The following is a 14,964-nucleotide window of genomic DNA, read 5'->3' as shown; positions in this document are numbered from 1 at the left end:
AAAGCCAGCAATCTAATTTTAAATGCTAGATGCTAACTATTTCTCCCATATTGCTAGTCAGCAACTAGGTCTGGGGTCTGGCTCAGCTAATGGCAAAATCCTTCCAAAGCTGAATTTTCATCGCTAAAGGGTACTTTTTGACATTTTAGACTGGCTAAAACAAAAGTTTATTTCCTAATGACATAAAAGCACCACTGAAATATGTAGTTTTTTTTAAACATATAGTAATGATCACAGCCATCTTTCCTGATAGCAACCTATAAACTTACTGCCATCAACTTTCTGAGTAAGTCCTGGAATTAAAATTTTTCCATCCACTGAATAAACAAAAAGTTCTATGCATCTTTAAATTATCAGCTGCTACAGAGTTTTATCAAACGATGTTTATCAAACATTCAAGTTATACTTGTATGTTTATGCTTTTACCTGATTCAGTCTCTTACAACATTAATATGTACTTAATATAAAAGGTACTGAAGTGTAGAAAAATGAGTGTCCTTACTACACGTTAGCAACACAGCAACAAATATGTGAAACATATTGGAGCAACTTTGTGCTGTTTTAAGCATTGTAAAGCTCCATCAAACAATCTGCAATGCGAAGGGAGAAGACTGATTTCTGGTCATTGCTGCATAATCTTCCATTTTGGAGATTGTTTTACACAGCACAGCTACAACGTTCATTTTCAGTATTTTTCCAAATTCTGTGTCCTCAGTGAATGCATCGTCCTACCTGGAAGATCACCATGTTGGTGTTAATCATTTGTAGCTTGACTTAGTGCCAAATTAAAATGTGGGTGATATAACCTTCCGTTTTACTACAGTCAGTAAATGTGTTTGAATTGTTTGAAATACTCACATAGACAAACCATAATATAATTCAGATAAGTTCCTAATAAAGATTTTTTTTCCTAAAAAATTACCCAGCTTTGGTGATTGGAAAAAAAAATACTGAACTTGATCTAAATTAACAGAATTGTGATGAGATGTCCTTTATATTAGAGTAGAATCGCCATTTGAGCAATACATTATAATAAATATCCAAATATTTTATTTTATTTGTGTTAGAGTTTGGAAACAAATGTTCATCATGGGATACGGCTGTGATAAAGTAAATGAATCCATTTTCATTGTAATTTTTCACTTTTTAATAAATAAAGAATAAAGAACCAAAGTGGGTATAGCTATTCTGAAGAAGGCAACAAACATGCTTACCCAATAGTCCCTTTTTTTTTGTTAAGATTATACAACTCAAGTCAAATGTTGAACTTAAATAACACTTCTCATAAAAAACAGCATGTGTACAGATCATTTTTAATCTGTGCTATGCTTAAACCGAGTATAGCTCCTTCCTTCATCTTTAGCCTTTGTTTGGAAACACCTTTCTGAACAAGTGAACAACAATACTAATTTCTTCTTTTTGGCAAATAAGGGAGTAAAATTCTGTTTACTAGTATAGTTCACCAGTGCACCACCATGACACACAAAGCTCACAGTTATTGTAAACGTTCAAAAGTTCAAACACACTTGTTTTTAAAGTCGCTTTTTACATCACAAAGATTCATATTTATATCCAACACCCTATAAAGTTCTGCACAATGACTCATTAATTGGAGACAGGTGTGTTGGAGCAGGGAAACATCAAAAACCTGCAGGACGGCAGCCCTCGAAGATCAGGACTGAGGATCCCTGCTATAAGATACGAATTACTTCATCTTTGAGGCAAATTTGAAAACCAGGTGAATTTTAGGCAAGTGCACCTGGTTTTCTAACATTGTGCTGACTGTGTTTGTGTCTATCTCTCTGTGTGTGTATACACAACATGAATCAGTTAGGCATTGCGCAAGTTTGTGAAATTCAATAATGCACCATGCAAAACCGTCGATGTGTTGCTCAGAAATAGCCACAAGATGGCAGAATATAACAAAACTTTTAAATGCTCTTAACACGTTTATCTGTCAGACTACTGAAAGGAAATATTTCACTCGGTATTATGTTGTGAATTTAGGACGGGTCATGTAAGATTTTCAGTAATGTAAGGCCCTTTCGATCTAGTTGGTTTGTTATTTTGTACAATATAAACATGTTTTGTGCATGCACATCCCTCAATGTGCCAGTATCTCCTGCGTTTTGACCAGTGCGTCAGAGTAAAAGACAGTCTCGCACACAAGACTCCTCTAATGTAGCAATTTTCTGATTGCGTCATGTCACTTGTCAAAACCTTTAATGATGGGATGGCTCCGAGGACACAAACACACACACTCATTCACTCGAACACTACTATCTCCCTCTATTGACCATATAAGCCACTCCATCACAGACTCTTGACTCGCCTGATCTTCTGATGTGTGCTTCCCTGTTGCGGCTCACGGCTCCCATCTCGGCTCTGAAAGCAGCAAACACAGACGGGACATTTTTAATCATTTCAGAACGAGTTTGGCAGTGACTGCTCTCAAACGCATACGTGCACATAGCCTAACTAGCATTTTAAAAGAAGGCTTATAGACGCAGCACTGATTGAAAATGAGACTGATGCAAGGCTTGACCAAACTGACGAAAACATTTTGATCCCCTCCTCTTTTCTCTGTATGGAGTATTTTTGCGCTCTTAATGGTCCGGTGACATCCTTGAAATATTCTAGTTTGTAGTCGTAAACGCCACGGGCAGCCCTCACCTGGGCTGATAGTACACCCACCCCTGTAGAAGTAGTAGATTCCCATTTCGCGGTGACGCCTGTTAGCGGATTTCTTCGCCCCAACGGAGCGCAGTACACCAGCAGAGATGGACAGACACGTTTCTCCATGCGTCACCGCTAACCTGACGAGATAGATGTCTTACCTCTAGCTCATCATTTAAATAGTTAAAATATTTTTGACCTCGGCACCCAAACATTATATATTTTTTGCCTCCCATCATCCAGTGTTAAACTTTTCTTCTCCGGCTCTCCTCCTGTTTGTCCCCCTCGTTGGGTGATAACCTCGGTGGAATCTCCATGAAGCGACGCATCGGGTGATCACACTTTGTTGTGGATTTTTCTCTGTTTTCAGCGGGACATCATGTGGACGCCGACAGAGGATGAGAAAATCGGCGTTGGTAAGTAATAACATAGATGTTTGTCTGTTAATGTGGTGCTGCATGTCCGAGCCAGAGCTTTCATAGAGAGTGACAAACTAGAAAAAATCAGGTCTAATCAACAGTCTTTACTGATTACGCATTATTTTACTTAATCTTGGCACAATTTAAATGTTGTAACCGAGATGCTTTCAGCAGTTTCTGCAACACATATGACTTTGTGGTGAGTGATGATGTTAAGAGAAATGCTCGAACTGCATCGAGACTTTATAGCACTCAGGGTGTTTCTTTCCTATTCACTGTCCATCATATTCCCATAACACGTGAAGTCTGTATGATAACTGAGGTAATAGAAGTTGGACTTAATAAAATATAAAGTATAAAATCTGTATCTGCATTTTCATTGTGATCTGTGGTACTTGTCATCTCTAATGATGTGATACAGGAGTTTTACAGTAAATTATCAGTCATAAGTGGAGCACAATATGATGAAAGAGCTGAAATAAGGGGCTGTAGCGTGGGATGTGTATATGCATTAGAATAAATCAATATAGTAGCCATGGAAAAGGGGAAAAGGATGCAACAAGGGGAACAGGATGCTGTGTTAATGGACCGGACATGTATCTGAGACAGAAGACTGGACAGCAGTGATTTATTATTAGTTTGTATTGTATTGCAGTGTAATGACAGTGAACATTTTCAGATGCAAGTTGGTTATTTATGGACTGTTAGCCAGTAATCTACATGTCAACTATCCTCTTTGTGTCTCTCTTTATTATGCATCCCACCCCCTTTACTTTTCTTACTGCGCATAATCCTTTAAAACAGTCACTGCCACACATTTGTAAGCCTCTTTTTTTTTTGGAAACTGTCCTTGCTGACTTGATAGATCTTTTAAATGCTAAGCTGTTGCACATGTAAAAAGTCTACTGGTTATTTAGTATTGTTAGATAAATCTTTGTGAAAGTTCAGCAGTATAAACTGGCTTTCCAAGATTTTGTTGAAAGTAAAATGGACACTTGGAACTTTTTGCAGCAATATAAACGGAACCAGGAATTTCTGTGGCCAGCCACATCTGACTGGTGCTTCTGTCAGAACATTTCTGCCATGTTCAAACACAAACATCTAAAGTTCAGCAGTAATCTTGCTGTCATCATATTTTAGGGTTGCCAGTGTGTGTCTGATTACTGTGATTGGCACTGTATGCCACTGGGCTCACTGTGGCTACATCTTTAAGTAGCATGTGGTAGTTTTTGGTATGTATTGCGTGAACTATTCAATAAATCACATTGACTGTTCTGATGTTGATGTATCGTCAGCTTCTTGACTCTTTAATTGGGCTAATAACCTGGACAGACAACTTCATGATAACACATCTTGACCACAGCTGCTTTTATAACTGAGACAAGTATCTAATAAAGACATTCTGTTAAATGATTAAAGCGTTTTCTCATTTAATGGGTTTGACCACCCATGACGTTGAGACTTGGTGTGAAAACCGATATACAACTGCACAAAAATTAGCATAGGTGTTTAAAATTAAGTACCAACCCCCCTACCCCCTCTAAATGCTATCGATTGACAGCTGCCAGGGCCTTTCTGAGTGACCGATTAGGCGAAACTCTACACTGATATCTGCAGTGGGAGGGAGTAGGACTCTGCTGACAGGAAGTCAATGTGGGGAATCATGACTCTGGCACTCTGTTAATTGGAATGAGACATTAGCTGAATTTGAATGAGAGGCTTTTTTTTCTTTCTTTTTTGCCCCCTTTTCTTTTTTAAGTGTTATGCTGTTCTTGCTGCTCTTTAGATTCCAGCTGTGGGTTTGTGATTTACTCTCTTTTACTGCTGTTTAATAGATTCTGTAGTGCAAGGTATAACAGACATGATGCAAGGACACCAGCATCAATCTGACAGTGCGGACGTGTGAAAAGGCAACTGCTCCTCTATCGCATGTGAAAAAAAACAAAAACAAAAAAACTAGAAAAGCTACCTCATGAACTATAGTCTGGAGGATTAAAGACATATAAAAGCAGCATTTTGGAAAATCTAAACAAAATCAAAAAACTATTTTTGACTTAACACAGCCAATTTGCAATATTTGATTAGTTAAAATAGTATAAACTTTACCATTTTTCTCTGTGTAACCTAAACTATCACTTTCTGAGACCTTATTAGTGTTTTTTTGTCCACCATACAGTCATATGCAAATTTCTATGGTCTTCAGAATGACAATTAATTATGTTTTGCATATCAAGGTCAAGTCACGACTTGACTTTGTTAATTCAAAATATGAAACAAGTTGTCTATCTCTCATTAGATAGAGGGATGGAGGGTCAAGAAATCCTAAAACTCTCACCCTTTGGAAGTAGAGTCACATGTCCCATCAATGTTTTCATAAAAATGTGTTCTGTGGCCTTTGTTAATCCAACCATTTGTGATTTTGCTGGATAAGGCCTTGCATACCAAGACAGGGCGAGTGGTAACTCATAGAGGCGCTCCAATGGAGTTGGGATGACTAGTGCCTGGTTGTAGAAAACAGCTATTCAGCTGGATGAATGCAGCTTTGTGGCACCCATAGAGGTTCCTGAATGCAGCTTTACCTCCCCCAGGGCTGCACTGCACAGCACTCAGTTCTCACACTCGCACATAACACACAACACACAGACAGGCAGATGGACAAATGAACAGACATCCCGGACCAGACACACTCGTTATGAAATGCACCTGCTAAAGGGTTGAACTTTAACCAGCCACAGCAGTTCTTTTTTTATTTTTTTAATCAGATTTGTCATACAAGTCACAAAGTGCTGCAACATTCAGAACTGAATCTGGACTTGGCTCATTTTGTCCTTTTCCAGCACCTGCCACAGTGGTTTGGAATAAAATTCACAATTTATCAGGATTATAAGACTTTCAGTCATCTGACTAAAAATGCCTACGTTAAAAATACAGATATTCAGTATTGTTAGGTTGGTTAGGCCGGTAATGTCAGAAACACCCTAAAATCAATGCGCACACCTGCACCACTTTGTGGCCACATGACAGACATGCCAAACAATTTTCACACCCACACCAGGCGTACACCTGTGACCGGAGCAAGAGCTAGGTCACATTAAAGGAAGCAATGTGTAAATGATACCCTTCTTAAATCTAAAGCTGCACCTTCTTGTTTTCCATGTCTTGTTTCTTAAATTCTCTGTCTGCTTTCATTTTGACCTCTGTATCTTGGACCATTTTATTATAAGGCTCATCAGTCATTGTGTCCTTGCATTTGGAGAGATCCAGTAGGAGAGGTAAGGGGTGGCATCTTGATCAGAGCTTTCCCCTAACAATGGAGCACCCTGTCGGCCAGTTTGAATCACACTTTAATGAACTTTCTGTCTCTTCTTTGTCTTGTCTTTGGGTTGGACTTTGTCTTTTTGTCAAATACTATATCTTACATCATAAAAACTTGCTGCTATTTAAGAAAAAAAAGATGCATCCTTAAGACATGTTCTACTATCTTGAGTATTTACTCTGATCTGCCTAATGGCAGTCATAAGACTAGAGCTTAAAATCTATATTTCCAAAATAGCATAACATTGTGAATTAAATTAAGCACAGACTTTCCTTGTTTGACTCTTAACTTTATTTGGTTCATATTAATTTTAAACTATGTCTGCAAGCAGGAAACTGTAAAATGAATGTTTCTTTTTGTAGGAAAAATAATCCTTTAACCACCAAAGTTGAAATCTTTTGTCTTTTTAACATATTTAAAGCAAAATGAGTCTTCGTTTGAAAAAGTGGTGGGTTGACTCTTTGCCAATCCACATTATGATTGAATCTTAGTTCCATTTTAAGTGCTTAACTTCCAGTTACAAAAGGTTATGCAGTCCCATCAAAGCAAACATTATCCCTTTTCACAGTTTTTTTTTGTTTTCACTCAAAGGCAGACTAATTCATTTTTATGCCCACTGCTGCCACATAATGTTGAAAGTAATGTGTCCAATCCCTGTTTTTCTGTAATTTTTCTGCTGACAAACAGTTACGGTAAAATTCCTCCATAAAGTCTTCCATGCTCAAATTACCACCTTGCCTATAAAAACAAACTGGAAATCAAACTGACTGCCTTTGCATCTGCCCCGTACTCCCTCACTAAGCCTTTCCCTCCTCTTTTCCTCAGGGAGCTAATGTTGCCTTCTAATCACAACTCAAAGCAGTGAATTAACAACCACACATCACACAGAATCGCTTTACTAATTTAGTCCTTTTTTGTTCTAAAGGCTTGTGTTTTGTGTTCTGGAGTTCTTTCAACTCTCTTTGCTGAGGTGGGAAACAGTTCTTGTGTCTTTCTTGCTCTTTCTCTCTTCTGGAAAGCAGCTCTCACAGATGCTGTTGATGTTGTCAGGGCTCTGTGCTGTAATGTAGCCTTTACAGAGGAGGTAACTGCAGTGTAACAAGCAGCTGTAAGGGAGACCTCTGCTCAGCTGTACACGCTTGTTTTCAACTAAACCAAGCCATCCATTCTTTGCACATCATGTCCCATTTAGGTCTCACGGACTTTAAAACATTTCACAGCTTTTGTCTGGAGGTACAGCTTTTTCAAAACAATTAGGATGCTGCATGAAGTGTAAAAGCAAAAATATCACAATTCTTAGTTTAAACCTTGAACTTTAATAGATTATTAATATAAATGGATTTAATAATCTCTTCTAGCACTGGTCTGTCATTTTAGTGTCCATCTACAGCTGATGGTGACTGATATGTACTGGATTTTAACTTGAAAAATATTAATTATTCCCACTGAAACATTTAGCTTCTTATAATGGTATTTTGTGTTTGATGACCCAGATTTATAGCTGTAATCATAACCTTTGTAATAAAAGCTATTTTCAGAGGGGAAAAATGTTTAATTGGTCAAAGATCCCACATATTTTCTCAGACACTAAAATCTAACCAGGTCACTGTTTTGTAATGGAAGCTGGTAGCATATAGAATATAATGTCAGTATAATGTGGAGTTAGTTTGCTGTTTTATTTTGTAGGTTAACTGGTTTTGAATTAAATGGAAAACTGTAGCAAAAATGAAGGGAAACATTTTTTTAAAGTAACATACCTGCTGGACAGTGCCACCATTTTCCTCTGTGACTGATGCATGCATAAGGGTGAATATGGAAGCTGACATGCAAACTTCACTTTTATAAAAATTTTTTTTACACTATTTTAGTTTAATTACATTTTTTTAATACTTTAAGCTAAAGACTTTCATACTGCTTCTTTGATTTTTGGTTTATAATTTTGAATGATGGCGGCTAATTTTTTGATCTCTTTGAGAGAAACTGTGGTGATTTGAATTATTCTTTTTATGAATCTGGCATTTGAAATAGGATTTTAGATCATGGTTTTATATTTATGGGCTGTAATTGGACACTGTTATGAATGCCTATAAGCATGCTTGGCTGAGTTTTTTAATATATAATTCTTTGTGTGGGCAGGTTTTACTGCAGGTCATGCAGGAGGCGGTGCATATAGAGCATTTTTACGCATGAATGCCCAGACTATATGTAAAACAAACAAACTCCAATATGAATTACTTATTTTGTAAAATTCCATTCAAGGGCCATGAAATACCCATGAAAATAATATGATTGCATAGGAGTTCTTGTTCTTCAGTACTGAAACAGGCAGACTGTGTGTTTTCTCTGTGACATGGTATTAAAATACTTCTTTCTTCTTTAGGGATTGCAATAAACATACTTGAATTAGCCTGACTGCTTTGCATCAGATACAGAGAAACATTATCTATCCCCATTAGGATATATCTCTAGAATAACTGTTCAAGACTATGGAAGTGGAGAAACTATTCAGTTGTTTCCACTGCTACCGCCAGCATCATCAGGTGGCTGGACTTTTCTTATACTGGATATGCAAAAACAAAAACAAAAGCAAAAAAAAAAAAACAAAAAAACAAAACAAAAACAAAACAACAACAACAAAAAAACAAAAACAAACTAAAAGCAGCAAACAATTAAAAAAATAAATCAACAAAAAACACAGCTCTTGACGTGGCACACCATATACATTTTAGCTTTGGACAGGTCTTGTGCAATGTGTTCATTGGAGATAACTTTTTTCATTGTGCTTTTGCACAACTTTCTCATTAATCTGGGCTGTTTTGCAGCCAACTGGTGTGGTATTTCTTTAGACGTTTTATCCTGACAGCTGGAACTCAATGTTATCTACTTTTATCTTTTGCTCTCTCTGAAGTCACACATGCTCATGTTTTTATTTGTTCCATTGACCACTGTCACTTGAGGGGCAGAGGGGTTGAAGCCTGTCTGAACTAACAGTTGTCTTTATAATGCACTTTTGTCAGTTTCCTACCCCAAGAAACTGTCTTATTTTTTCCCTGTAATTCAGTGTTTAGGCCTCCACCTCATGGCAAGAAGGTTCCTGGTTTTAATCTCGGCTCAGGTCTGCCTGTGTGGAGTTAAAGCGTTCTCCCTTTGCCTCGATGGGTTTTCTCCAAGTGCTCCTGTTTCTACCCATTTTCCAAACACAGGTTGGAAAGCCACATTCCACATTCATATTAATGAGTGGCGTTGTTCATGGTTATATGTCTGTTAGTCATGAAATGGATTAGCAACCTGTCCAGTGTGTCCACACTTCTTGCCCAGAGACAGCTTTGAACAAGAAAAATAAGGTAAAGAAAACTGACAGAATTCCTCTTGTGGGCTTTCTTGTCTTGTCTTGTTGACCAGGAGCAAATAATTTCTTTAAAATTGTCGTTATCAAATGGTTTTGTTCATGTCTCTTCTTTCTTTCCTTTGCTGGGTCAGCATTTGTTCTCTTTTAGCGTGACATTGGTCAGATTGCAATATGACTCCAAATTTGAAAGATTTTAAAGTTTGAAAGATGCTGGCTGCTGTCTGTGGTGCTGAAACACACCCAGTCAGTTATTGTGGTGCAGGAGAGAGGATTCCTTATTCAATCCTCGCCTCCACTCTTCATTTTCACCCCCTCTGCTGAAAGTGATAGCTAATTCACATTGAGGATGTTGCAGGGTTTCTTACGTAGGTGGGAAGTTCATCATAAACAACAACTAGCTGCTGTACGCTGGTGTGTACAGTTTGTGTGTCATTGGGTTCCTACCTCTTTACTCATACACTGACAGCAGATAATTGTGTGTGAAATACCGCATGTGGGATCAAAATTAAAACGGAAATGAAGGCTGCACTGTTGTAGAAAACTTTGCTATACATTAAGTATGGGTAAGTTGGGAAAGAAACAGTAGGCAAGAAGCTCAAGAGAGCATCAAGACTTCTGAGTTTAATGCCCTTTAGTGATGGATGATGCTGTCCTTTTAATTACTTTTCTTCATGATGAGAAAATTATTTACACATCAGTGAAGTATTACAAAGCATGTTGATCTAAATAGTCTCAATGTGTAAATGGTTATTGGGGATTATCAAGACAGAGTGAGTGTGTGCATGGGGGTGTATTCCTGGTATGGGTGTATGTTTATATACATGTAGTTGATTGGTTGATGACAATGTGTAAATGAAGTGCCACTGCATATTCTCTATGTTCTTATACCATCAATGCAAGTTGATTCAACCTGCTTTGATTTTGAAAACCTACCATACTTAGTAAGATTTTTTTTTTCCCAGCTCTACTTTCAGATTCTCTTTAGACTCAAGGCTTTAATCTCGGTCTCTGTCACTGTCATGTTGCCTGTGCCTCTTTCCCCATTTCTTAGTCTGCTGCTTCCATCTGTAACTCCTCTTGTCTTTATTTGCCTTTATCTTGAATCTCAAATGCTCCTGAAACATCCTCCTGACAAACTTCTGTTCTATCCTAAAATAACTTGGGCTGGGAAATATCCTTCTTTCATCTTTCCATTTTTTTCCTTTCTCTGCCCCCCATCATGATTCTGGTAATTGGGATAGTGAAGAAGTGTTGGCACAGACTTGTCAACTGGTTTATATGTGCAGATTATGGCTGTAAAGATTGTAACAATCATAAAGTTGTCATGTGTGGCTCATTGATGTCGGGGAAAACTTTCTTCTGGAGTGGGTGTGGGCGCCATGTCTTACTGGCGATTAGCCAGTGGGTGTATGCGTGTGTGTGTATTTGTGTTTCTCAAGGGTCTTAAACACAGCAGCATTCTAGAAGAGAGTTCCGTCGTTGTTATGGTTACACTCAGTTTCCACCGACATCCTGGCAAATCTGTTTCCACAATTGCCATAACAACAGTCCAACTTCTCAGCTTCCACTCAGAGGAGAGAGGCGGATCACAAATGGCTCCAATCACCAACAACACTAACATATTGATTTAGTATAACCAGTTACTCCACAGGTTAACTTCTGATATACAGTAAACACTGCAGCCATATCAGCTGTGCAAAGTTGCTGCTTTTCCAAACACAACAATGGAATGAGTCAGGTCAGCAGCTACAGTTAAATGAATAAAGCTGTGATGAAAAGGCCGTCTGACAACAGAACCTGATTCATAGCTGGTCTGAAAAATTTATCCAAATGAATGCTGTAAAGACAGGAAAGAAACGTAAACTTGTAGTGTACTTAATTTTGTTTTCTGGTATCATACCAGCCAGGCAAATAAGGTGAAAAGGGCCAAGAAAAAAAATTTAATCTGAGTGTCAATGCAGAACAATAAGAGTAAAATGTTGCCATTGTACATTTGTAGAAACCTCAGATATGTGCTTTCCTTATCATGCACAGGAGAATTATTGTAAGGTGATGGTCCACTTTGTGGTGCCACATCAACTTTAATTTACCAATAAACTACTGGATGTATCGCCATCTTTTCAAAACTCCTCCCTTACATTGGTGTTTTTAATGTGGGAGTGAGGGCTGATCACTGTGAAGGATGCTGTAAATGATACACATCATTTTCAGCCTCTAAATTACCACTGCCATCAAGTTTGCACTGTTTCACGAAAGATACATTTAATGAATCAAAGCAACTTCAAATAAATTTAAAGTAATAGTTTCTAAGTGAACAAGTGGACCCAAGCTCTGCTCTTAAAATGCAGCGCACAGCCTAAGAAAGCCACCAGATCTTCCTATGTGTACAGAGTCAAAGTTTTTCTGTAAATGGTTTTCTGTCTGTATATTAAGTGGACATACAAATGAAAGTAGAAGATTCTGTGATGCCTCCAGAGATGAACTAGTGTAGGTTGGAGTGACAGCTTTGCATTTGGTTGGTAAATTTTGTGTGCTTTCAAATCTTTGGACAAGTGAGTAAATAACAGGGAAAGCCTTTTACACAACAACAATCAAAGATTGACTTTGTTTGGAAATGGGGACGTGATGAGCGGTATGCTGCGTTAAAGTCTGGTGTGGTATCATAATTACTACATCATCAAGGTCATTGTCCCTCTCATCTCCTTAAAACACTGGTTCTGTTTAGGAGTCATTGTTATTAGTTTTTCTAAAAACACTGACTAAGACACATCCCTCAAGCTTAGTAAATCATTGTCACACAACGAAGTGCTCAGAAGAATCAATTTAGACCTTGTTTGGCTCATAACTACAGCAGTTTTTAAATGATTTGTACAATGGCTCCTGAGAGCGAGGAGACCATCACAAGCCAACTTTTAGTTTGTATTCTTTGACTCCTAGCTTTGGCCTCCTCTGACTGTGTAGTTTCCACACACATTTTTTTAATCAATAAAAGTTGTTTAATTCACTCTGTTTTCAACTGTAGGTTGACTGTACTGTAGTCTGTTCCCTCTTTAAGGGGCTTGTGTTTATTTTAGGGCTGGGCACATTAACGCATTATCACACGCATTAATTAATTAACGCTGTTAAAGTTTTTATCAACATGTTAATGCAGTTTTTTTTTTTTTTTTTTTTTTTGTCTCAAAGTCCTTGTTCAATGGCCACATGCAGAGGCTTGCAGTCCAATGTCTCTTCCTCCATGTCTGGTCCTGCTGCAGTGGTGTGTCTGATGTCATCAGGAGAGAGTGAAAAAAAAAAAAAAGAGTGAAAAAAAAGAACCAACATTTCTGTTTGTCCATTAAAACCCATGCAAATGGGCAGAACACTGTGATTTTTGGATGGGAAACTGCTCCCAAGAGACAATGAGAGATGTAGTGTTTATATATTTATTTTTAACAAAATGTGGTTTTATCCTGGTGGATAAAAGTTTTGAGGCATGACAGCAAAGGTGAGACATTTTATGACTACGTTTTACAAATATGAAGCATAAACTGGGCCTTCTTTTGCTTCTGGTTCAGTAAATCTTGGTCATGTTTTTGACTCTGTGACATGTGTGCTTTCAGTAAAGGAGTCGTTTGTCTGTGTTCATGCCGTTGGGTGGACACAGGGAGCCATAATTTGTTTTTACATATTTTTTTCAGACTTCGTGTACCTGGTCTTTTAATTGTTTAGTGTGTTTGGTGGTCATAGAGATGGGATTACTGAGCTGTTAGCTGAAATTCTGAACTTTCTGTGGAAATCACACATGTTTATAGATACATTTACAGACCTGATGTCTGTAAACTGGATGTTAACCCCTTGACTCCCGATGGCGGCGGATGCAGGTGCAAGAGGTAAAGCTAAATTGTCAAGCTAAGAATGCAAAATTAGATAATTTATAGGCAAAAAAATCTGGATAATGAAGCATTGAAGGTGCATGGATGGAAGTTATTGTGCATATTGTGAATATTTCTCTCTCCTCACCATCTAGAAGCTGTGAAATTCTAATCCTACTTTCTGTCTGTTCACCTGATGCTGATATTCATCACATATTGTTCCCTTGTGTGAAGCAGCTTCACAGCTTTAAATTCATCCTGCTGACTTTTTACCTTTTAGTTAGTAAATCCTGAACATTTCATCCTTCTTTCTCATAAATATTTGATTTTATATATATATTTGAAGAAATATTTTAACTGTTGGTGTTTTAAAGAGAAAACTGCTGCTAAACCTGTTTATGTGTTTAGTGCAGGGTTCTGCAGCCTTTCCAATCCAAAGTGCCATTTTTCCCTCAGCCAGCTAAATAAAACTCCTTTAGAGAGGCAGATGTCATAAGACCATATGAAAAAAAGACAACTTATAATTTTTGATATATACTTATAATATCTACTATAGGAAATTTGTTATCATTTTTGAAGAACCACATTTTTATTTCTATTTTACAGTACTTATAGTGTCATGATGTTGTGGAAATTTAATGCAAATATTCTATAAGAAAAAAACTGAAAAATTGCCAAAACCCTGCATTTGTTATTATGTCTATGTTTAAAAACATGAGTTAGTTCTTTAGCATTTTTAGCTATGCATTAAGAGCCACTGTTGAAGGTCCAGAGAGCCACTTGCAGCTTTGGAGCTGCAGGTTGAGACCCCAGATTTAGTGTTTGTAAACCAAAATTTACTGCATTTTCTTCATATAGCAGTAGGCCTTCTTGGAAAAGGACATTTTGTGTGTAACAATGTGATTAATCACGATTAATCGTAAGATTTAATGCAGTTAATTGTGAATAAAAGTTTTAGTCGTTGCCCAGCACTAGTTTATTAACTAAACATATCAGTGTTATACTGTAAAGTATTTCCTCTTCTTTGGTCTAAATTTCATTTTTTTAAATCAATGTTTGTGCCAAATATCTGCAATATTTCACACGTTTCTTCCATCTTATATCTTTCCTTTTTAAAATTCCTCTGTCCTTCCTTAGTTTTTAACCCACCTGACTTTTTCCATCCAATGATCAGAATAGAAATGAGTTGTCAGCCATTTCTCAGACATCCCTAAGCACTATTTCCTGAAATGCAATACAAGCCTGTCTCTCTATCTATTGATTAGTGCTGTAAAAAGGTTTAAAGGTTCAGTGGCTGCAGTTTTTCAGCTGGTCTGAAGTATATTCAAGAGGGTCATGGTTTTTACAATGTCA

Source organism: Melanotaenia boesemani, chromosome 3, assembly GCF_017639745.1.
Source record: "Melanotaenia boesemani isolate fMelBoe1 chromosome 3, fMelBoe1.pri, whole genome shotgun sequence".
Lineage (NCBI taxonomy): Eukaryota > Metazoa > Chordata > Actinopteri > Atheriniformes > Melanotaeniidae > Melanotaenia > Melanotaenia boesemani.
The sequence above is the reverse complement of the archived record's forward strand: the minus strand, read 5'-3'. Positions refer to the sequence as shown.